At 40.0% G+C, this 23,452-nt stretch overlaps 1 long non-coding RNA gene across 1 annotated transcript; it reads right to left on the bottom strand.

Moving 5' to 3' along the window:
• Window positions 1–3,437: 3,437 nt before the first annotated feature.
• Window positions 3,438–22,537, bottom strand: LOC125094334 (uncharacterized). The gene is made up of 3 exons (XR_007125467.1): window positions 22,492–22,537; window positions 21,031–21,188; window positions 3,438–3,648 (listed from the first exon to the last, which is right to left on the bottom strand). It is a non-coding gene; the product is annotated as an uncharacterized LOC125094334 (long non-coding RNA).
• Between the last annotated feature and the right edge of the window lie 915 nt (window positions 22,538–23,452).

Genomic DNA, 23,452 nt, shown 5'->3' on the forward strand with positions numbered 1-23,452 from the left:
CCATGGGGGCAGCCACAGGCCATGGAACACCAGGAGCCACCAGAGAGGCTAGAAGAGGCAAGCAAGGATTCTATCCTTGAGCATTCAGGGGAGCGCAGCTGGCCAACACATGGTTTTGGACTTCCAGCTTCCAGAACTATGAGAGAAGAAATACCTGATGTTTCAAGCCACCATTGTTAGGGTAAGCCTGAGAACCAATATATAGTCCCACTAAATAAAACCAAGTCAAAAGCAAGGCAGGTTGTTTAATAAATTCATGAAGTTTCAAACTCAACTACTTCACCAAAATGTTCAACCTACTGAACATTCTATGATCCTCTATGTAGATACCCCTGTGAACATGAAGGTTTGTATCATTTGTAAGACAGAATTATATTGGAGACTTGTGTTTCAATTTCCTCAAAGATAACAAACCTGTCTCCTCTAAGATTGAAGCACTCCCACACATCATCCAGGAACCATGAGACATTCAATTGCCCACAACTTTTCCACACGCAGCATTAGAAACAAAGCAGATGAGCAGTGAAAGACAATTATATGGTTTCACTTATTTGTGGAACATAAAGAATAGCATGGAGGACATTAGGAGAAGGAAGGGAAAAATGTGGAGGGGGCAGGGACTCAGAGTGGGAGATGAACCATGAGAAACTACAGACTCCAGGAAACAATCTGAGGGTTTCAGAGGGGAGGGGGGTGGGGGAATGGGTTATCCCGGTGATGGGTATCCACGTATTGCATGGAGCACTGGGTGTTATACACAAACAATGAATCATGGAACACCACATCAAAAATTAATGATGTACTGTATGGTGACTAACGTAACATAATAAGAAAAAAATAAAGTATCATTTGCTAAGTAAAAAAAAAAGAAAAGAGAAGAATCAGGGACCATGTGCAGATAGGCATGCATGAAGGCAGCCCTGAATTAGCTAGCTATTCTTCTCTTACCTATTATGACCTTGTTTCCTCCCTCCTTCAAATACATTCAGCAAGCATTTACCGTGGCAGAGACCAATCAGATACAGTTCTTGTGGTTTAGTTGAGAAAAATCAAAGTCTACTGAGAGAGCCTTAAGAAGTCAGATTAGGGAGCATGTGATTTGTGAGAAAGTGCTGGAGCACAAAGAGGGGCACCCCTCACCCAGGGGGCAGGAGGAGGACATGGAACCTGGGGTGAATCTTGAGAGCTCAGTTAGCCAGAATAGGGGCTGAGACACGGAGTATATAAGGGAGCAAGAGGAAAAGCATAGAATTCTGGGAATCTGCCAGTGGGTTGGCATATCTGGATGGAAGAACTATATCAGGAAAAGGCCAGGTGTGCAAACAGAGCTGCAGTGATGAAAGGTCTGGGTGAGGGGTTCTAATTTAATCCTTAAAACAATTGAGCACCTTGAAAGTGTTCTGCCTTGGGTGTGCACCTTTTACTGGGCATTATGATCAGATTGCTTTTCCGAAATGTTCAGCTGCTGGTATGTGGACGCTGGGTCACATGGGGCAGGGGTAGCCCGGGAAACCAGATGAAGAGGCTGTGGCTCCCCATTCATCCAGACTTTCAGAAAACCTAGCAACAGCAGTAGGGGCAGAGAGAAGAAGGTCCAGAGAGACTTTGGAGAGGCTACATCTTGGGACAAGATAGCAGGGGCAGGGGTGGGAAGAGTAGAGTTAAGAGTCATTTTGTGGAGTTTTTGAACTCCTGAGAGATTAAGCACTGTCTTTTTATTCATCTCTGTGCCAGTCCAGCAAGTGGTACAAAATTAGTCTTCTATGTGTGCTTGAATGGGATTTCCTAGGTTTCTATTAGAAACCAAGGTTCCGGGTACTTTCCATCGCGCTCCTGGAATACCTTCACTTTCAAGTATATAAAGCTGTTATGAGAAATAATTTACAGCTCTCAGAAGGGCCTCCTGTTTTTGTTCGTCTGCCCATTTAGCGGCTTCTTCCTGGATTAATGGCCTGGTGCATGAATCACAGCGACTGCCTGTGCAGAATTAAGTGCTAACAGGAGGGTTTGGGAGAACCAGCTCTGACACTGCCTGGGCAAAGGCCAGACCCGGCTGGAACCCCCCACCCCAGCCAGCCTCCCCCAGCCCCGGATCTCTCCCATGCATCCATAGCACACGTATCTTCCTCATTCTGTAGAGGGGCCCCTGTTCTTGTCTCTCTAGCTACTGATCCCTAGAGAAATTCCTATAGCACTGCCAATGGAAGCCTTTTTAAAGCCACCAGCTCCTTTTTTTTTTTAGATTTTATTTATTTATTTGACAGACAGAGATCACAAGTAGTCAGAGAGGCAGGCAGAGAGAGAGGGGGAAGCAGGCTCCCCGCTGAGCAGAGAGCCCGATGTGGGGCTCGATCCCAGGACCCTGGGATCATGACCTGAGCTGAAGGCAGAAGCTTTAACCCACTGAGCCACCCAGGCGCCCCGGAAGCCTTTTAAAATCATTTGTGATTGAGTGACCAAGCCAGCAAAGCACGGTAGCCCCAAAGTGCTGGACACAATGGGATGGCAGACTGGCTTCCGGAAGCCAGGGGCCTCCAGTGTGCTTTGATAAACAGACTTTGACAGCAAGGAGAAAAAGAAATGAAAAAGGTAGGACGAAAAGCTATGCAGAAGAGCAGAGGACACAACAGCAGAGAGTCATTCAAGAGTCAGGCCCCCTGACTTGGGGCCAGGTTGGGCAGAGAAAGACTTACTGAGACAGCTTGGGTTAGGTCTCTAAAGATGGGATTTAGCCCAAGTTTTGGGGGGAAGTGCTATTGGAAATTTGAGCTGGATAATAATGCTCACCACCTCCAGCTTCTGCCCCTTAAGTACCAGTAGGTCCAAAATGCTTCCTGACACACACATGTTTTCAAGTACCCTTTGGAGGACTGGACTTTCCTGGGTATGAACCACTGGTGGGTAGTGAAGGGATGTGAGAGATTGAAATGAAAGAGATACAGGGGCACCTGGGCGACTCAATTGGTTAAGCATCAGCCTTCAGCTCAGATCATGATCTGGGGGTCCCGGGATCAAGCCCCACATTGGGCTCCCAGCTTAGCAGAGAGCCAGCTTCTCCCTCCCCCTTTCCCTCTGTGCATTCTCTCTCTGTCTGATAAGTAAATAAATAAATCTTTTAAAATAATGAAATGAAGAAAACCCCAGTGTGAAGGAGGGACCCCTGAGACTCATTCTGGGACCACTGGTAGAGCATAATGCTGTAATAGAGGATGGATAGGAAAACAACATTTAAAATGGGCTAAAAATGAGGTTTCTCATTAAATACTATTCACAGCATGTTTGAGTGGCCCCCAAAGATCATGTTAAACACTAATGTCAGGTCCAATTAAGAAGGCAAAGGCATATAGTAGATGGAAGTGAGCTCTGAACTCAAACCTAATTGAATCCCAGCCTCACTACTTAGTAGCTATTTCCTTGGTCAAGTTACTCATGTTAATGCACTCTGCTTTATCCTCTTCAAATGAAGATCATGCTTTCTCAAAGGGTTGACACAATGTCTTCATGCCAGAGGTCATTAAGAGGATGTGACCTGGCTGACCCAGGCACAGGTGGACATGGACCACTGGAGGCTCCTCACTCCTTCCCCTGTTCTTGGAATGTACATTCTGCCCACTGTTTCCACAGCAGGAGCCACCTCAAGAATGTAGCCTTGAGAGAGTAAGGTGTTGTTGAGACCATCTGGACTTTACATATGACTGAACCCCACTGAAGTATCTATATAAACTCCCAAGGTTCTGTTAAGCAGGTGCAAAGAACTCATCTTACTGTTAGCCAAGACTAGTTTTATCTGTTCAGTTCCTTTGTTTATTAAAACTGCCACCTACCAATCTGGAGTGGCATGCCTCTTTCTTCAGTCTCAGCTTGCCCATTGCAAATGGAGGCCAGTTTTGAATTTCACCCAGAGATCGCCTGAGGCTACAAGCCAACAACCAAGGGATCTAATACCAAATCTGCTTGTCCTGATACCACTGCATCAAACATTCTTTTTGTAAGCAAGTCCTCTAAATTTTGATTGTATGTTGTTCAAAACTAATGGGAAATTTTTCCTCTTTTTTGTTAATCAAGGTAATATTTAAAGTAATTTTAAGTGTCCAGTTTGATGAATTTAACATTAACATTTAGCATTTGACTGCTACCACACTCAAAAAAGTAGAACAGTTCTCCCACCCTAAAGTTTCCTTAGACCCTTTCATATTCATTTATCTCCCCTTACCCTGGCCCCAGGCAACCACTGACATCCCTGTCATTATAGTTTTGCATATTATAGAATTTCATATGAATAGTCATAATTTGGACTTTGGGTTGGACTTGACTTAGTCTAATATTTTGAGATGTTTCCGTGTTGTTGTTTATACTAATATTTCCTTCTGGGGTGCCTGAGTGGCTCAGTCGGCTGAGTCTCTTCATTTCATCTCAGGTCATGATCTCAGCGTCATAAGATGGAGCCCCACATGAGGCTCTGAGTTCCTCAGGGAGTCTGCTTGAGAGTCTCTCCCTCTCCCTCTAGCCCCTCCCTCTGCTCTCTTTCTTTCTTACTCTCTCCAAAAAAGAAAAAAAGTTTTTTCTTTTTATTGCTGTGTAGTTTTCCATGCTATGGATATATCACATTTTGTTTATCCATTCAACAGTGATGGACCATTGGCTTGTTTCCAGTTTGGGGCTATTATGAATAATGTTGCTACAACCACTCATGTACATGTTTTGTTAGGATGGATGTTTGCATCTCTTTTGAGTAAATAGCCAGAAGCAGAATTTCTGCTTGCATGCTTGTATGGTAATGAATCTTTAATTTTGTAAGGTAATGCCATACTGTTTGCCAAAGTGACTATACTCCCACCAGCAGTGGATAAGTTCCGATTGCACCATATCCTTGACAACACTTGGTAGTGTCCATCTTTTTTATTTTATCTGTCCTAGGATATAATGGTATCTCATTGTGATTTTAATGAACTTTTCTCATCAAAATATCTATCAAATCAAGTTCCAAAATTGTTATTGGGAGCATGATTTGCAAAGAGAAGTCCTGGAAATTTATCCTTTCCTAAGCACAGGAGGTGCTGAACAAATTAAACAATGAGACTTCAACTAGTGTACAATATTAATATTGAAATTCTGTAATTACATTTTGAAATATCTCAACTTTAAGATGAATCATTTGCTAAAGCACCTATTTTTAATTGGACCAATTTATGTCTGAACTGGAATGAAGTGAAATGTAGGAGGCCTATAATTATGCAGCATCATAAATGGAGACAACTTCTTTGATGAGGTTTTTCTTATGAAATATTTGTTGAAGAAAGGTACTCTCAGTGAAGGCAAAAAAGGCAGTATTTGTAAAAATAATTGGGCTGAAAAATTTACACATTGCAACATGCAGAAACTTAAAATCATGAATATCCTTGTATTCATTTCCTAGGGCTACCATAATAAAACAGCAGCCGTGGTGGCATAAGCAGACATTTTGTCATAGTTCTGGAAGCTCTGGAAGATCAAGGTGTCAAGAAGTTTATTTTCTTGAGGCCTCTCTCCTTGGCTTCCCTCGAGCTATGCCCCTACACAGTCTGTTCTCTGTGCTTACACACCCCTGGTGTCTCTCCATGTCTCTAATTTCCTCTTCTTATACGAATGCCAATCAGATTGGACTAAAGCCCACCCTAATGGCCTTATCTTTACCTAATCACCTCTTTAAAGACCCTATCTCCTACAGTTGCATTCAGAGGTGCTAGGACTTAGGGCTTCCATATATGAATTTTGGGATGAAACAGTTCAACCCATAACACTCTTGCTTTAGCAGAACCAGTTTCTGACCTCCGTTTTCCTTCCATGTGACACATGAGGAAACATAGCCACTAGCATCTAGAGATGGGTATTAAGAGGACCAGAAAACAAATGCCCTCTGCCCTGTAATCTGCAGTCGGATTGCGTTGTGTGCTTTTCCACGTGTCATCCTTGACCTGCCAGGCTCCAAAGTCCACCGATTCAGACCAGTAATATCTACCTAACCCTTTCACATTGGCATACCCAAAAAGAAAAAAAAATTGTTTTGTTTCTTCTTTTTATGAAATAATATATGCTCATAGAAAAAAAAAGATCAAAACACTGGTGAAGTATGATAAGAAAAGAAAGTATATAATAAGAAGACAAAGAGCACCTCTGCAAACACACCACCCAGGGGTAGCTGGTTACCATATTAGTTGTATGCCCATCAAAATATTGTGTCTTAGGGTCACCTGAGTGGCTTAGTTGGTTAAGCATCTGACTCTTGATTTTGGCCCAGGTTATGATCTCAGCCCACCTTGGGCTCCTTACTCATCAGGGAGTCTGCTCAAGATTCTCTCCCTCTGCTCCCCCTACCCCATCCATGTGTGCACACACATATTCTCTCTCTTTCTAAAATAAAAAAAAAAAACTTTAAAAAATATTTTGCCTATGCAAATACTCATAGGCCTTTTTTTTTTGGAGATTTTTTTCTTTTTTTCTTGATTTATTTATTTCCTCACCATAGCACATATCCTCCCCAATGTCCATCTTTTTAATATTAAAAATAGAAATAACCATATATAATTTTGCAGCTTTGTTTTTCCTACTTAATATATTATGGACATGTTTCCCTTTCAGTAAATAGTTATCATAGGACCTGTTAAAATCCAGGCTGGCAACCCTGCCTCCACTCAGAGCTAAGTTTTACTTAGACTCATTGCAATAAAGTAAAATTTCAGGGCCAAAAGGGGCAAAGCCACTCAATGTGAAGCAAAGTCTAGGCAATAGCCCATACGGTTCCAACCATCTCCCTAAAGGTGAGATGTAGAGATTGCCAAGGGGATGCTGGGTCCCGAGTCAGGGAGGCTGTCTCGTGGTTTGGAAGCAGACAGCAAACAGCCTCTGATATCCTACAGGCTTGTGGGACTGTCTCTCCCAGGCAGGAGCTGTGCTCACCTCTTTTACTGAACTTCCTCCAGACTGAAATTGTGAACCTTGTCCACTCCCGATCACAGTTCTCTTCTCTCATTTAGGACACCGGGGGGCATCTTTCTTCCCCTAGCTCTCAAACAGACACATAAAAAGCAACTCAGCATCACCCCCTCCCAACCTAGAAGAACTGTCAAAAAAGAATTTGCAAACACCATACATTTACCTCTTTTGCCTCAAATACATAGTCCATCTTCTGGGAATTGGGCCCAGGGGTGCATAAGAAAAAAAGATGTTTGTGCTAGTCTGTTCATTTCATCTCTACAAGATAGGAGAAACTACAGGGAAAAAAGCCCAGCAACACAATACCCTCTTAAAGAAGTGCTGAATGTTCCACTAATAGAAATCATGTCATAACTGATTTCCTATTTCTAGATATTTTACCTTATTTCCAACTCTATTAAATGACACTTCAGGGAATATCTTAGACATGTATTTTGCACTCTTGCCTTAATATGTTTCATTGGAATATATTCTTAGAAGTGAAATTTATGGGTTGAAAGGTATACACATTTAAAGTCATGATAACTATTTCTGGGGTGCATGGGTGGCTTAGTTGATTAAGCGTCTGACTCTTGATTTCAGCTCAGGTCTTAGGGTTGTGAGTTCAAGCCCCACATTGGGCTCCACACTGGGTGTGGAGCCCACTTAAAAAAAATAAATAAAATAAAATAAAATAAAGTCATGACAACTATTTCTAATCTGCTCTCTAGAAATGTTACAGCAGTTTATATGATTTCAGTTATCTTGGATATATATCTTGAAATGAAATTGAGGGTCATTTGGTAAATGTATATTTAACTTCTAGAGTAATTATCAAATGGTTTTCCAGAGCAACTTTGTCACTTTATATCTCATCTACAATGTATGAGGATTCTGATTTCCCTAGGTCCACATCAACACCTATTATTTTCTGTCTTTTACTATAGCTATACTAGCAGGTGAAGTGTACTATCTCATTGTGGTTTTGATTTGCTGTTCCCTAATGATGAATGAAGTGCTCATGTACTCATTAGACATTTGTATATCATCTTTTACAAAATCCCTATTCAGGTCCTGTGTCCATTTATCAAACGGATAGAGTTAGGTGTTCCTTATATATTCTGAAAACTAATTCCTTACTAAATATATGACTTGAAAACATTTCTCCCATTCTATGTATTGTCTTTTCCCTTTCTCAATAGTGTTCTTTGAAGCACAAAAGTTTTAAATCTTAATGAAACGCAATTAATTTATGTTTTCTTTGGTTGCTATGCTACAGGTTTCACATCTTAAGAAACCATTGCCTAATCCAAGGACAAGAGCATCTATCCCATGAGTCTTATAGCTTAAACTCTTACATTTAGGTTTTCGATTCATTTTGGGTTGTTTTTGTTTACAGTAGAAGGCAGGGATCCAACTTTATTCTTTTGCATGTGGATATCTAGTTATTTCAGTACTATTTGTTGAAAAGACTGATCTTTCACCCCACCGAATTGTTCTTGGCACCTTTGTCAAAAACTAATTGACCATAAATTGATTTATTTCTGAATTCTCAATTCTATTCTATTGATCTATATTCTATCCTATGACAGTACTACATAGTCTTAATTACAATAATTTTGTAGTAATTTTTGAAATCAGACAGAGTATGTCCTTCAATTTTTTTCATTTTGTTTTTTTAGGATTGTTTTGTATATTCTGGGTCCCTGGCATTTCCATATGTATTTTCTACCATTAATTTGTGAAGTTCTTTCTATGTCGATAGTAACCGTTTATTAAACATACTATTTTTTTGTTTATTTATTTTCTTTTTAGTAATTTTAATATTTAATTCATCTAATCTATTAACCTTTTACTCATTGTTTCAGGATTTGGCTATAGCTAACTTTCTGGAACATTACTAGTGTTTTGCTCTGCTGAACATAAGCTAGTCCTTTAATCCTCCCATCCTTGACCACTATGAACTCAGACTCTACCTGAGTCATGATCTTGTTAGCTTCTTCTTATGTAAATAGTGCAAAAGATAAAAATGGCCAAAAATTATTTACCACTCCTCCCATCAAGAGATAGGGTCTACATGCCCTCCCCTTCAACTTAGGTGGGCTCTGTAACTGTTTTCATCAATAAAATATGGCAAAAGCTCACTCTGTACCTTGGTGTAGGCATTAAAAGACTGGAAGCATTCACTTCCTGGTCCTTGGAACATTCTCTGAGAGCCTGAAGCCACCATGTTAGAAATCTGACTGCCCTGAGATCACCATGCTCTATGTGGAAGCCCCCAGCAGTGGGGGTGGGAGTGTGTGTCCCAGCCTGCCAGTCATCTTCCAAGAAACCAGATGAATGAAGACTTTCAAATCAGTTATCCACAAGCTAAAGCCACCAGGTGACCCCAGCTGACAATCAGATATAGAAGAATCATCCAATTTAGCGTGCCTGAATTCATAACCCACAAATTCATGACATATAATTAAATGGTCGTTGTTTTGAGTTTGTCAGTAATTTGTTACACAGCAATAAAGAACCAGCAGTTAGCCCGACGTATTATCCACCCACATACTGGTAAGATAGATGGAGGGAAAAAAATGAAGCATGTAATCCTTTAAAGAAAACACTTCCCTTTTAAAAAGAGGAGGAAAAGTAATGGGTACAAATCAAACATGGAAACTCCATTAAGCTCTTGTCCTCTTTGCAGATTCTGAACAAGAGATTAAGACTATATGGGAGGTGGAGAGGTATAAAAAAGGTGAGGTTTTGAGGAAATCAAATTAAGGTGGTGGATTCCTCCCTTCCTTTGGTTAATCTCCCTGAACACTCCTCCCCCAGATATAATCTAGGCAGAAGATTGTTTTTAATCCCCATATTTCTAGAAGTGAAGAGATCTTAGGAAGAGTAGACTTGGGCTAAATTCTCTGCTTGCTTTCAAAGCAGAAACTACTTTAAAACTACTTTGGCTATTGGTGGAAATATAAAGATGCAGTTGCTATGGAAAACAGTATGGCAGGTCCTCAATAAGTCAAGTGTGGAATTATTTTATGATGCAGCAATTCTACTTCTGAGTGTATATACCAAAGAACCGAAAGCAGGGTCTCAAGGAGGTATTTGTATACGCACACTCAGCAACTTTCTTCACAACAGTCAAAAGGTGGAAACAACCCAGGTGTCCACAGCTAAACAAAATATGTTACATGCACAGGATGGGAAATTATTCAGCTTTAAAAAAGAAGGAGACTCTGGCACGTGCAACAACATGGATGAGCCTTAAGGCATTATGCTAAGTGAAATAAGTCTGTCACGGAAGACAAATTTCATTTAATTCCAATTATATGAGGTAGGTAGAGTACCAAATTAATAGAAACAGAGTAAAATGGTGGTTGCCAGGAGCCAGGATGAGGGGTATATCGAGAATTATTGTTTAATGGGCACAAATATTTGGTTTTGCATAAAGAAAAAGTTCTGGAGATTGGTTACACAACAAGGTGAATATGTTTAACACTACTAAACTGAACACTTAAAAATGGTTAAAATGGCAGATTTTATCGGGCACCTGGGTGGCTCTGTCAGTTAAGCATCTGACTCTTGATTTCCCCTCAGGTCATGATCTTAGGGTAGTGAGACAGAGCCCCATGTTGGGCTCTGCACTGAGCTTGGAGTCTGCTTGTGATTCTCTCTCACTCCCTCCCTCTGCCCCTCCCCCCAACACACGTGGTCTCTCTAAAAAAAAAAAAAAAAAAAAGAAAAGAAAAAGAAAAAAGCAAAGTATGTGCTATGTGTATTTTTCCCACAATTAAAAAAAAATGCTCCAGATTTTTTTTCTAGGTGGAGTTTGGGGGCTGTAGATTTTGGAAAAACAGCTGCTCTGCTGGGAAGGCTAAATTGTCAGCAATTCCAAAGATCAATTGTCTTCATTGTACAAAGAACTTAAAAGGGACTTGTTATTTATGGAACATCATTCAGAAATTATACATTTTTAGCTCCCAAGATTTAAATAATGGACACTAGTAGGAAGTTTTCTTGTAATTTAAAGCTGATCTGTAAGTATGCTTATGTTTCAAAAAAGTGTTTATGTTATAGCACTAATTTGTAGTAGCAAATATTAGTGTGGCCCTGTGCCATGCTACATCCGTTAGGATGGGTTAGGTTACACTGTGACAACAACCAATCCTAAAATAAGTGCAATCTTACTTAAAATTAATTAGACTTTATTTCTCACTCATGCTACACAGGTTGGCTAGAGACTGTGTTTCAGCATATTTTCTTTATCCTAAGAGCCAGGCTGATAGAGCTGCCAATATCTGGAACATTGTCAGCATCCTATTTAAAAAATAATAATTTTAAAAAAACATATACCCAAAGGTAACCAAACTGAAAAATTGGAGGGCACAATCCCCAAGATTGTCCTCACTTCTGACACCAACTGCAAGTTCAGAGTTTCCCCCAAATACCTTCAGGTTCAATAATTCACTACAAGGACTCAGAGAAGTCACTTGAAAGCTTTTATGCTCACAGTTACAGCTTGCTACGGGGAGAGGATACCGATCAAAATCAGCTAAGGGAAGAGACACATAGGACAGAAACTGGGAAGTTTCCAGACACAAAGCTATGCTGTTCTCAGGATGCATTACCCTCCTAGCATCGATGTGTGACAATACACTCAGAATATTCCTGACCAAGGCAGCTCACCTGAGCTTCTGTGTCCAGAGTGGTTATTGAGATTAGAGAGGCACAATTAACTGAATGATTTAACCATTGATTGAATCATTGACTGATAACATGTGACCCAAAGTGCCCACCCTAAATCACATGCTTAGTCTTTCTGGGATGGCCAACCCCTGCCCTCACCAAAGACACTCTTATCAAGTAGGACATTGAGCCCCTCCTCAAAGCTGAGGGCAAAGGCCAGTCCTTTCTTCAGGAAAGGCTAAATTCTGTGCTATCCAGCATATGTCAAAACACACATGCCTTTAGGGGCGCCTGGGTGGCTCAGTGGGTTAAGCCGCTGCCTTCGGCTCAGGTCATGATCTCAGGGTCCTGGGATCGAGCCCCGCATCGGGCTCTCTGCTCAGCAAGGAGCCTGCTTCCTCCTCTCTCTCTGCCTGTCTCTCTGCCTGCTTGTGATCTCTCTCTGTCAAATAAATGAATAAAAAATTCTTTAAAAAACAAAAACAAAAAAAAAACCACACACATGCCTTTAAAGCTTCCACTCAGAAGGAACACATGGCACTTCCTTTCATGTTCTTTTGGCTAAATCAAATCACAAGATCAAGCCCCACAACTTCAAAGGGGACAGGGAGATACATTCTTCCCCTAGATGATTAGATATAGGTGATTTGAGATCCAGTCTATCTGTATTTTTAATTTTTATTTATTTTTTTAATTTTTTAATTTTTTTTTAATTTATTTATTTGACAGAGAGAGATCACAAGTAGACGGAGAGGCAGGCAGAGAGAGAGAGAGAGGGAAGCAGGCCTCTTGCTGAGTAGAGAGCCCGATGTGGGACTCGATCCCAGGACCCTGAGATCATGACCTGAGCCGAAGGCAGCGGCTTAACCCACTGAGCCACCCAGGCGCCCCTAATTTTTTAATTTTTTAATAAACATATAATGTTGTTATTAGCCCCAGGGGTACAGGTCTGTGAATCGCCAGGTTTACACACTTCACAGCACTCACCATAGCACATACCCTTCCCAATGTCCAAACCCCACCACCCTCTCCGTACCCACCTCCCCCCGGCAATCCTCAGTTTGTTTTGTGAGATTAAGAGTCTCTTATGGTTTGTCTCCCTCCCAATCCCATCTTGTTTCATTTATTCTTTTCCTACCCCCCAAACCCCCCACATTGCATCTCCACTTCCCCATATCAGGGAGATCATGTGATAGTTGTCTTTCTCTGATTGACTTATTTCGCTAAGCACAATACCCTCTAGTTCCATTCACGTCATCGCAAATGGCAAGATTTCATTTCTTTTGATGGCTGCATAGTATTCCATTGTATATATATACACCACATCTTCTTTATCCATTCATCTGTTGATGGACATCTAGGTTCTTTCCATAGTTTGACTATTGTGGACATTGCTACAATAAACATTCGGGTGCACATGCCCCTTCGGATCACTACGTTTGTATCTTTAGGGTAAATACCCAGTAGTGCAATTGCTGGGTCATAAGGTAGCTCTATTTTAAACTTTTTGAGGAACCTCCATGCTGTTTCCCAGAGTGGTTTCACCAGCTTGCATTCCCACCAACACTGTAGGAGGGTTCCCCTTTCTCTGCATCCTCGCCAGCATCTGTCATATCCTGACTTGATAATTTTAGCCATTCTGACTGGTGTGAGGTGGTATCTCATTGTGGTTTTGATTTGTATTTCCCTGATGCCGAGTGATGTGGAGCACTTTTTCACGTGTCTGTTGGCCATCTGGATGTCTTTTTTGCAGAAATGTCTGCCTATGTCCTCTGCCCATTTCTTGATTGGATTATTTGTTCTTTGGGTGTTGAGTTTGATAAGCTCTTTATATCTGTAAGTATTTTTTATGTGCATTATTCATTTAATTCTCTCAACAATTCCTATTATTACCCCCATTTTTCAAATAAAGAAACTGAGTCATTGTGAGGTTAAATGACATGTCCCAAATCACACAGCCAGAAGGCCTGGGCTAGAAATGTCTTGTTTTCAGCTCAGGCACTCCAGTTCCATAGCTCATGTTCTTTAAGAAAACAAAAGAGGGAAGGAGAAAAGTTCGTATTTAAGAAATCAGAATCAAGAGGGATGCTTGGGTGGCTCAGTCGGTTAAGCGTCTGCCTTCTGCTCAGGTCATGATCCCAGGATCCTGGGATCCACTCCTGCACTGGACTCCCTGCTCAGTGGGGAAACTGCTTCTGCCTCTCCTCCCCAGCTCATGCTCTGTCTCGCTATCTCTGTTGCACCTCCGTCTCTCTCAAATAAATGAATAAAATATTTAAAACTAAAAATAATTAAGAAATGAGAATAAACCTGAGGAAGGCAAATGAGGCTCACAGAGGATAATACTAATGTCCCAGGCACCAACTTCCACCAAAATTATCATCACATCTCATAGGCTGCAATTTTTAGAAAAGCATGAATAGCGACAGAAGGAGGAATTGGCCACTAGGAGCATGGAGAGATACCAGCATAATAACTATCTTATCTCTCTACTAAAAAGATTTAGTACTAGAAAGCTGAAGTGAAATCTCATATCCTTAAAATTCATTACAGCCATAAAAAGCACCACCATATTTTCATGAGCTATTAAAACAAACAGTTAAAAAATAAAGCCCAAAGGAAAAAAAAAATAAAGCTCATTTGGTACCCAATAGCCTTCACAAGATCATATTTTTTCATGTATTTGTGAAGCAACAAAATTTGGCTAACTGTAATACATCTCCTTGTAACTGATTCTGCTTTCCACATTCTTTTTTGCATCCTAAAATAAGAAGCTACAATTTCCCTAACCATATAATTTCCAAATTACACAGACTTGTATCACCACATGAAATGCATTCTCTTCCTTTCTCCTCTTCACCTTTCCCAACTGATCTTTCATTTTAACAATTCTTGATGAAATCCCCCACAAACATAGAGTAACCTAGGCATGGGCATAAGAACAGTATAAAGGGAGAGTATTAACATTTATTTTGGCACCTATTGTTTGCCCATCACATCACATGTTCTTTTATTTCACTTAATAATGGCCCTAACCTTTAAAGCAGGTGTTATTGCCCCCATATTTCTGATAGGAAAGCCTCAGAGACATCAAGTCATTGACCCAAGGTTGAACAGCTATACAATAGCTATAGCAGATATTGTTGATTGCTCATCAACCACTACCCCCCCCCTTTTTTTTTGCACGTTGAACATGCTTCTCATTTAAAAAGTTGAAAATTCTGAATACACTTTATTTCAAACTTCTTTGCTGCTAGGGCATGAGTATATGACAATCTAGCCAATAGGGCCTGAAAGAAAGTCTGCTGGGGATTTGAGGAAAGTTTTCTCCCTGATTAAAAAGTAAAATTCAGGGGCACCTGGGTGGCTCAGTCATTAAGTGTCTGTCTTTGGCTCAGGGCAGATCCTGGGATAGAGCCCTGCACTGGGCTCCCTGCTTGACGGGTAGCCTGTTTCTCCCTCTCCCACTCCCCTTGCTTGTGTTCCCTCTCTCGTTGTGTCTCTCTCTGTCAAATAAATAAATAAAATCTTTAAAAACAAAAAAAAATCATAAGTAAAATAAAATTCACAGAGATGCCTGGGTGGTTCAGTCTGTTAAATACCTGCCTTTGACTCAGGTCATGATATTGGGGTCCTGGGATGCAGCCCCATGTTGGGTTCCCTGCTCAGTGGGAAGTCTGCTTCTCTCTCTCCCCCTACCCTCCACTCGTGCTCTCTCTTTCAAATAAATACATAAAATCTTTTTTAAAAAAATAATAAAATTCACAAAAATAACAAATAATAAAATAAAGTTCATACACACAAGAAGGACCCTCCTTCTCTCTACTTGTTGTTTGTGGATGAGCACTTATAATGATGTGATACCTGGAGCTACAGCAGCCTTCTTGAGACTGAAGGTATAAACCTGATGTTGAGTACTCTAAAACCCTCTAAGGATGGTGGAAAGGAAGAGTGGTTTTTAACGACATCTTTGAAGCTCTTATTTAACTAACCCTGGCACCCCTGTACCTTAGGATTTAGAACAGTGCCTGATGCCTATTAGGCATTTAATAAACCTCTATTGAATGAATAAATGAATGGTTTTAACTTTTCAAATTTGTCTTCAAAGAAGATACAAGAAATATCCACCCGAACTAATCTTCATCTACCCTGTAACTCAGCAATTCTAGGTATATATCCAAAAGAAATGAGTGGTATGTGTCTATAGTAGACATGTGGAAAAGTGTTCATAATACCTTCAAACTGGAAGCAATTCAAATGTCCATCCACAGGAGAATGGGTAAGTAAATGTTGGAATATTCATTCTTTGGAATACTATACAACAATATAAAAGAACAAGCTATTAATACAATAGCATGAATGAATCTCACAGACATAATATGGAGTAAGAGCCACTGTACACACAAGAGTACATACTACATGATTCCATTACATAAAGTTCAAATGAACCCATGGTGATAGAAGTCAGTGGTTACCTCTGGGAGGTGGGAATGGTTATTGAGGGGTACAGAACATGAAAGAATCCTCTATGGTGATAGAAATTGTTCTACATCTTGATCCGAATTGTGATTACAGAAGTTTATACACATGTAAAACATCGTCAAGCTGTCCATTTCACAGGTGTGCCCCTTACTGTATATGCTATGCCTAAATTTTTCTTAAGGATAAAAAAAAGTTGTTTTTTTTTAAAGGAGGTATAGGACATTTTTAAAAAATATTTTATTTATTTATTTCAGACAGAGAAAGGGATACCCAGCTAGCTCAGTCGGTAGAGCATGAGACTCTCATTTCAGACAGAGAGAGAGAGACAAAGCAAGCGCACAAGGGGAGGAGGGGTGGGAGTGGGGAGGGGCAGAGAGAGAAGCAGGCTCCTGGCTGAGTGGGGACCCCAATGTAGGGCTTGATCCCAGGACCCTGGGACCATGACCTGAGCTGAAGGCAGATGCTTAACTGACTGAGGCACCCAGGTACCCATCGGAAACATTTTTTACTCAGTATTTGTTTAAGGATTATATTACTTTAAATGCCTTGCAAAATAACTTTCATATAACAACTATCAAGTTGGCATTGCTATCTATATACTACAGATGCAGAAATGGGACTCAGAGAACTTAAGTTACTTTCCAAGGTCACACAGCTAATCAGTGTCAAGGCTGGTATTTGAATACAAGTTCCCAAAGCCTGTGATCCTTTCTCTGTGTTACTATAAAATGTGCAGGCACCTGCATAGCCAACTTGCCAAGGTCATGGAAAGAATAATCGCTGTGACCCAGGAATACTCTTCCAGAATGTGGATTTTCCTATAGAAATTGCCTAAATAGAACAGAAAAGCCTTTATGTACAAAGATAGTCATTGCAGAATTTATAATAGTGAAAAACTGGAAACAACCTAATTATTCAACAGCGTATAATTAAGCAAATGATAATACATATATGCAGTAGACTATTATGCAGCCATTAGAAATCATGCTCAAGAAAGCTTATGATGTAATTTTCAATGGGGTGAAATGGAATAGAAATTGAATTTGCTTTAAGAATACAACCATGAAAAGCAAAAAATTTTTCACTTATGCCTGTAGAAAGAAAAAACCTGAAAGTGTTTGCATTTAAAGAACATTAACAATGTCTGCCTCTGAAGAATGTGATTTGGCAAGGTGGTTGTAGGATTTGGGGTGGGTGGGGGGTTAGGAAGAGGAAGGGGACTTTTTTTTTTTTCCTTATAAACTCTGCATTTGATTTTTTACAATGAATATGCAGAATTTTATGATAAAATTATGACTCATTCAAAACAGCTGGAAGGAAATTTGTAAAATATTAACAATGTTGTCTTTGGATAATGGGATTTGAGAGATTTTTAATGCCTTTTTTCACTTTTCTATACTTTATAAAAGTCCTCTGATGAGCGTATGTTTGCTTATATCCTAAAAAAATAAATGTATTTCAATGAGATGATGCATTTGAAAGCACTCTGTAATCTGCGAAGCAATTCAATTATAGGTGATTTTATAACTACCATAAAGCCTATTAAATGCTGGCAATACCATTTGTAAGAGCAGAGGGCAGGTCCTCTATCCTACTGCCCAGGCATTCAAGCATTGCCACAGCTGCCTCCTTCAGAAGGTGGAGGGAGGCTTAGCAAACCACCACTCTCCCACTTGGGACAACTGTAATTGTTGTTCTGGCAAAACCGCAGGTTTTAGTTTGGAAGAACATTTCTTGGGGCTGCACTTTCCACCCAGGCTGCATATTAGAATCACTTAGAGGTGATTTTTAATTGTTTTAAATGTCCTATCCCCAGGGGCTGCAATGCAATGGTTTGGGGTGAGAGACCCAGGTACAGGTATTTCTAAGATGTATTTCAGGTAATGCTAATAAGCAGAGGGGAGAGGGATGCCATCCAGAAATGCTGTGGATACATTTCCTACCCAAGTGCAGAAAAGAGTTCTAAAACTCCTCTGGGAATGTTTAACTCTTTAACCAAAAAACCAGAAAAGCATTGCTTTCTTTAAACCAACCTGAGTTTGATTTTTTTTTAAGTAAGAATTTTAATCCCTACTACTACTTTGACAGTTTATAAAGGGCACTCAAAGAGTTAATCTCATTTGATGATCTCATTGAATTACAATAATGTATGTAAGCTGCTAACAGGTGTAGGTAACTGCCTCCACAATTCTGGGAGGTAAGAGAGGTAGAAGCCATTATTTACATTTTGCCCAGGAGGGAATGGAGCGGGAAGTGTTTAGAAGTTTCCCAAGTCCTAATAACAGATTTGGACCCAAGTACTCTTTCCTCCAACTACAACACGCTGGTTTTGATCTGCCAGTGACATTACACTTGAACAAAAGATTGGAAAAAGCCTTGCCTGCCTCCTTTCTCACTGCATCCGTAGAACATCGAAAACAAAGTGAATGTATTCCTCGTGGAGTTGTGACACCCAATAACAGTGGTGAAAACAGAACCTGGACACATGAGAAAGTGCATATTGAATGAAAGAATAAAAGACTCTAACTTCCAAGATAGCACTATGCCCATTTGTCTTGGTCCTTTCAGAATGTTATTGCAAAATACTGTGGACTGAGTAGCTTGTAAACAGTAAGCATTTCTTTCTCACAATTCTGGAGGCTAGGAAGTCCAAGATCAAGGCTCTGGCAGGTTCAGTGTCTGATGAAGGCTCACTCCCTCGTTCATAGATGGCAGTCTTCTCCATGTAGCTTCACATGGCAGAAGGGGTGAAGGAGTTCTCTGGGGTCTCATTTATGAGGACACTGATCCCATTTATGAGGGCTCTACCCCCATGATTTAATCACCTCCCAAAGGCCCCACCTCCTAATACCATCACATTGGTGGTTAGGACTTAACACATGTAGCTTGGAGGCACACAAACATTCAGTCTACAGCACCATTTTACAGAGGAGGTAACTTGAGACTCCAAGGGGAAAGGTAACATGCCTGAGGTATCAGGACTTACAGGAGAAAGACATGGAAGGAAAGAGAACTAAGGACAGTCAATCTTAGACTCTTTTTTTGTTTTTTTTTAAGATTTTATATATTTATTTGTCAGAGAGAGAGAGAGAGAGCAAGCAGGGGGAACAGCAGGCAGAGGGAGAAGCAGGCTCCCCACAGAGCAGGGAGCCCAATGAGGACTAGATCCCAGGACCCTGGGATCATGACCTGTGCTGAAGGTAGATGCTTAACCCACTGAGCCACGCAGTCATCCCCCAACTTTGTTCTTTTACCCACTATACTCAATTACCAACTGGTTCTAGTTTTAAACAACAAGCCCTAAGGATCACAGCATTAAAGATAATTTAATGGCAACTCTACTCCAGATATTATAAACAGATATTATAACAGGAGGAATATTAAACCGGAGTTGGCAGCAGTGATTTGCTATTATAGTGTTTTATTGAAAACAATTCATTTTACTTAAGATTTACCTCCAGAATCCTTAGTCTGACTAATGACAATATTCTGAAATGATTAAAAAAAAAGATTTTGCTTCCTGAAAAATTCACAGAATATAGTATGTGACAGATCACCGGAGTCATATATTTATATCCACAATTACTAGATACGAATAAAAGAGCGCTGGAGAAAGGATTTCATATATCCTTTTAATCAGGAAAGAAAAGACCTCTCTAATCAATGTCTTGCAAAACCTCTTTAATCAATGTCTTGCAAAATTAGCCAAAATCCTAAACTGAAGCTCAAATAAATGAAAAATGAAATGATCCATCTACTCATGACAAGGAGATTGAAGTCTTATAAAAAATGTTGAACGTATATATGCATGAAAAGGACTGACACTGCCATTTGGTAATTGGCTAAATAACAGTCATAAACAAATGGAAGAAATAAATAAGTTAAGAGCAGAAGTCACAATGTTCCCAATCATTGTCAAGAAGCCACAACACATTCATCCAGAATTTTGATGCAGAATAGAGTTGACAATGGTAAAAGGTTTTATAATTCATCCATCCATTGTCTATCTGTCTAGCCATCCAATCATCCATCCAATAGGTTTAACCACATCAAGTTGCCATTATTTGATCTTTTTTTTTTAACTTAAAAAGAGACAATTTCATGTGGTTCAACATAAAATATTCAGTTAATACTTGTTGAATATACTACTATATTCAACGCATTCTGCAACGTTTGGGGAGTAACGGTTGAATGAGAAATACACTCCATCCCTGCAAAACCCCAGTGGGAGAAATACATACCAACTACTATTCATAAGAGAGTTATGAATGTACAAAGTACTATGAGATTATACTGATATATATGCGTAGGAAGAACATAGAGCAAATTGTCAGTAGGGACATGGTTGGTGAGAGTTTATAAAATTATTTTTCCATTTCCTTATTTCCATTTTAAACTTTTTATGCAATGAACATGCATTATTTTGCTCATTGAAAGTTCTTGAAAATGTACCATGAAGGTTGCAGAATTGATGGCTATTAATAAATACGTAAAAACTAAAGGATTTAAAAGTTAAAACAAATGAAGCAACCCAAGTAAAACAAATGAATGAGAGACTGAATATATAAACAATGACCAGACCATATATAAAAACAGACTCTGACCCACAACCTGCAGCAATCAGCCTGGGAAACCAACCTATTATCTGTAGTAACTAGGCCAGGAAGCCAACCTTCTATCTGTCAGTCAGACCACTATTTTTATCAACCAGCCATTAAGCTAGACAATAATCACTGTAACAATTGACCCCAAACAGCCAGGACTTGATTAGTAAGTGAACTTCTTTAATTTTTTAACTTTGGACCAGCCAAAGATAGCCCAATACATAGAATGCCCCTAACCAGTCACATAGAACACCCCCTTCTAGTCAGCCCACCTCCAGCTTCCCCAAGCCAACACCCTCTAATTAGGACATACCTGAAGCCTTCCCTTTGTTTTGCTATAAAACTTTCCTGCTCCTCTGCCTGCCTTTCAGTCTCTGCCAAAATGCGAGTGATGATGGCTGACTCTTTTGCTGTTGCTAGCTCTAAATAAAGATACCTTGCCTGTTCTCATTTGGTTTGTTTTCATTTATTCTGCAGAAGAAAAAGAAAAAATAAACTCAGGAATGAGCTTAGCAAAAAATTCAAATGACCAAGGTAACAAAAGCATATGCATGTATGAGAAATGAACATTATAGTAACTCTTCATACCCCACTATTCATGGGGACTAGCTGGGTTCTGATTAAGCCCCAAGAACAAGGAGACATTTTACTTCTTTGAATTTCCTTCTTCATACCCTCTTCCAGCATGGTTTACCTCTAACCCCTTAACCTGGAAAGGAAAATCCAAAGCCACGAAAAGCCGCTGCTGTTGTTCGATCTTTGAAGGTTAAATCAGAATCAGAAAGACCTAGGAACCGAATTTAATCACTAAAATATCAACTCCATGAGGGAAGGGAGCATGTCCGTTCAGCTCAGTTGAACAACTGAAATAAACATGTGGATGCAACCAGAGCCTAAGCACCACAAGGGACCTGCGAGAAGACAACTCACATGACTAGGTTATTTCAAAAACCTATCTTACTTCCCTGAAGTCCCCAAACCAAGGTATAGTCAGAGAAAACCAATGATCCAACACACTAAATGTAGCCCAAACAGACTAGCCACACAGGAACCAAAGATTGGGGTCATCACTCCCTAGTAATTTGTCCTATGATGCTCACTGCTTAGTTGGATACAGCTGCATTTCTAAACTCTATCTTTCTCTCATGCTCACTGGATAGTAAACATGAATTGCTATTAATAATAATTTTCCACTGCACGTCCGGAATAATCCATCCAGAGAAAATTGGAACTTCTTCTTTGCTGAGGTCCAGTCCCATCAATTTGAGGTTCATTTTATAGAAAGGCCATTGAGCAAAATTAATGTACCCAAACAAATAGAGTTTGTCCTTGTAACTGATTCAGAGTATGACAGGAAACAAAAGTGCTGCCTTAATGGCCTCCTCTGGGAAATTTATTTTCAGAACAATGAGTTATTTTCTTCTACTCTACCAGATTACATTAAAATCTTTATTAAAAAAAAAAAGAAGAAGAAGAAGAAGAAAGGAAGAAAAATAAAACGTAGTTGTCTGTTTTCATAGAAATCACTTTGAGATCTAGCTTCATTTATATTCACTTGTTATTGTCCAAGTCAAGTAATGTTATAATCTCAGGATTATTTTATTTCTTTCCATTTTCCATTTTTTCCCATTTTCTTCACACTGCCCCCAGATGTTTTACTCCCAGCCTCTTAAATGCAAAAATGCATTTACCACCATGTTCCAGAAATGAGGGCACCTGAGCCACTTTAAAATACTACCATATTTTGCCATGAGATAGTACTTTGGACCATTACCTGAAAACTCTGGTCATCTCTTTTCCACTGTATTGGAAAGGTCAGTGAAGGTATCTGCCTCACTCTCAGTCACTGGAAAAGAAAAAAAAATGTCCCCTTGTAGTTTCTGGAATGTTCTAAGCTACATGATCTGTCTGCCTCCAGACCTCCTCCATTACAACAGACAGGACGTAAAAGCAGCCCATTCATGGGCTAACCTTTGAAGTGATGAAGCATGAAAACCTATCCAAACAGGAAAGATAGTAACAAAAGAAGCCAACCAGAGTGCCCTGTTGGAAACTAGATTTAGAAAATACAAAGAGAGAGTTGGCTGGGTGGCAGGAAGAGACTCTGAAAACTTGCAAGGAGAAAGCACGAGTGAGCCCATTGTACTCATAAGCAGTGGCCACGAGGTCAGGAAAGCAGGACCAGATGAGCGGTCAGTGGTTAGCAGGAAAAGGACAGATGAGATGGGGCAGTGCTGAATTAGAATGATGGCAGAGAATTGGTGACCCCTTGTTGTTGGGGGGTGTGAGTGGGGGATAAGAGAGAAGCTACTTCCTGGCCAGGTTTCTCTCAAGTTCAGCTGGACGGTAGTTTCTGTCAGATGAGCTTCCTATTATCATGTGTACTCTTTTTAAAAATCCCACAAAACCCTATTTCAGGAACCTGAGTGCACATCTCTTTTTTAATACAAAGGAGCTGGACACACTCACTCCTGTAAATACAAAACTTTGTCACATATTGTGGACCTTAACCTCCCCACACAAAGAGGAGGAGCACATGCATGAAATTGTAGCCAGGCGGTCTGATCTACCTCTGTTACTGATTGGTGGGGTAATCCTGAATAAGGTGTTTTTCACCTCTAAACTTATTATTTCAACCATAAAATGGAGTTGGACCAGATATGTTCCCTTGGTAGCTATTTATTGAGCACCTGCTATGTGGCAAGTTCTGCACTAACTGATGGGGCAAGACAGTG

Source organism: Lutra lutra, chromosome 2 (genome assembly GCF_902655055.1).
Source record: "Lutra lutra chromosome 2, mLutLut1.2, whole genome shotgun sequence".
NCBI lineage: Eukaryota > Metazoa > Chordata > Mammalia > Carnivora > Mustelidae > Lutra > Lutra lutra.